The sequence below is a fragment of the Urocitellus parryii genome, chromosome 6, assembly GCF_045843805.1.
Source record: "Urocitellus parryii isolate mUroPar1 chromosome 6, mUroPar1.hap1, whole genome shotgun sequence".
In the NCBI taxonomy this organism is placed as follows: Eukaryota; Metazoa; Chordata; class Mammalia; order Rodentia; family Sciuridae; genus Urocitellus; species Urocitellus parryii.
Genome location: NC_135536.1, coordinates 163,419,592 through 163,422,165, shown reverse-complemented (window position 1 = coordinate 163,422,165; position 2,574 = coordinate 163,419,592). Strand labels below are relative to the sequence as shown.

Below are 2,574 nucleotides of genomic sequence, written 5' to 3'. Positions count from 1 at the left end.
ATGAATAAAGTAAATTAGACACAAATAAATGGAAAGGGAACCCATGTTCATGGATTAAAAGAAGTACTAATATTTAAACATTCATACTATCCAAAGTGATACAGATTCAACAAAACGCCTATCAGAATTCCAATGGCATTTTTCACAGAAATAGAAAACAATTTTAAAATTTCCATGGTACCACAAAAGAATCTAAGTAGTCAAAGCAGTTCTGAGAAAGAAAACAAAGTTGGAAGCATCACACTACCTGATTTAAAATTATATTACATAGTTATTGTAACCGAAACTTTTTATACAGGCATAGAAACAGATATATAGGGTAACAAAGCAGAATATAAAGCTCCGAAATGGACTCAAACATATATAACAAACAGATTTTTGACAAGAATAGCAAGAAGACACAGTAGGAGAATGATAAGCTGTTTAGTAAATGGTGCTAGAAAAATCTCAAACGAATAAAATTAGACTCTTATCTCACACTATACACAAAAACCAATCCCAAACTGATTAAAGAACAAAATGTAAGAATAAAACCATAAAACTCCTGAAAGAAAATGGGAGTAAGCTCCATGACATTGGTTTTAGCAATAGTTTTATGGATAGGACAATTTGATAGCAAAAAATGAACAGTCCAATTTTAAAATGGGTAAAGAACTCAAATACACATTTCTCCAGAGAAGTAAGAATGTCCAATATGCTTATGAAAAAGTGCTTAAATCACTAAGAAATACTTATCAATACCATAGTAAGATATAACCTCACACTTCATTAGATGGTTATGATTTAAAAAAATGGTATTTGCAAGGGTTTGGAGAAAGGGATCCTTTAAACATTGTTAGTAGAAACGTATATTGGTAAAGCTTTTACAGAAACAGTATGTGAGTTCCTCATAAAGTTACCTATAGAAATACACATAATCCAGAGATTCCTGTTCTGAGTATATATCCAAAGAAAATTGAATCAACACCTTGTAGAGATATCTTCACTCCCATATTCCTAAGCATTACTCATAATAGCCAAGATATGTGTTCGCTTTAGCAACACATATACTAAAATTGGAATGATACAGAGAAAATTCACATGGTCCCTGTGCATGAATGACACACAATATGTGAAGCATTCCATATTTTTACTGCTTTGAAATAAATGCACATTTTAGCTCAAAAAAATAGCCAAGATATGTTAACCATTTAAATGTCTGTTAATGGCCAACTGCATAAAGATATTCTGGTATATGTGTTCAATGAAATATCATTCAGTCTTATTAAAGAAGGAATCCTGCCATTTGCAGCAAGATGGAGGAATCTAAAGGACATCATGATAAGTGAAATAAGCTATATACATGAAGAAAACTACTGCATGATCTCTCTTATACTTGACATCTAACAACAAGTTGAGTATCTAAATACAAAGCAGAAGGGTGATTATCAGGGGGAATAAAGGAGAGAAATTGGAGATATACCTCAAAGAGTACCAGCCTACAAGCCTAGAGTTCTAATGTATAGTAAGAGGAATACCATTAATAATAATATTGTAGTTTATACGGGAAATTTGCTAAGACAGTAGACTTTAGGTACCCTTCCAAAAGAAAGCAGGTAACTATGAAATAATAACTGTTAATTAGCTTGATGAAAATAATCATTTTACTATATATATGATATATATATATAAATTTTTTTTAAAAAAGAATTGTCTTATTCAAAACCCATAAGTACCTCCAAATACATGAACAAGATTCTTCCAAACAGGTCAGACCAGGAGCATCATCTCTCTGTTGAAGGCACAGTATATTTTGAAATTTGGTTTATCCCAATTGCCTTGTCCTTTAGTCTAGACATTAAGGGTCTTCACCATTTTACAACCAGTGGAATCTTTTCTGTCAGCAGCAGCTTTAATTATGCTCCAATTAACCTTAATTAAGACAGTTCTGGTGTAACAGTGCACCCAGAGAGTTCACTAAACAAACAGCTTGACAAATGCTGTCATTTAAAATCCTTTCCAAACATGTCACTTTCTTAATTAGGAAATCAAGTTGTGAGGATTCTATATTCACAGATATTATTTGGGAAATTAAAGAGAAGATGGGGGCTACTTCCTCTTCACACTCCTTAAATGCATTGGTCACAGCAGAACATGCTGCTAGAGATGAACCCATGGGGCAGGACCATGAAGAGCATCACCATGTGAGCATTTGCTCTAGGTGGGCAGTAAAATGGTATCAAATTACTGGAGTTAGTTTCATTTTTCAAGGGAAGATTAGGAAATGAAAGGAGGCATTTCATGGAAATCATGAAAGGACTTAAGATTGATCTGTTTGTATGAAGCTGAAAGTCACAGACATTATAAATTTAATAGGAAAGCTGACAAATTTGGTATTTAAAAGTATGTCTTTGACATACTTGTGATATTGGATCCTATGTTGAAAAAGACACATTTCCATCCATTCAAAAACTATAATTTATGATATGAGGCCTATAAATTTCTTATTATTTCATGTTTTGTTGATTTTGTAAATGGAGTCTTTCCTTTCAACGAATCTATTTAGTTTTATCTGAAAATATCTTAATGTGAAAT

At 32.2% G+C, this 2,574-nt stretch overlaps 1 non-coding gene across 1 annotated transcript; it reads left to right on the top strand.

Annotated features, from left to right (window-relative positions):
* The first annotated feature begins 1,025 nt into the window (after positions 1-1,025).
* LOC113180717 (U6 spliceosomal RNA) lies at positions 1,026-1,131 on the top strand. The gene has a single exon (XR_003300506.1). It is a non-coding gene; the product is annotated as a U6 spliceosomal RNA (small nuclear RNA).
* Positions 1,132-2,574: the final 1,443 nt, after the last annotated feature.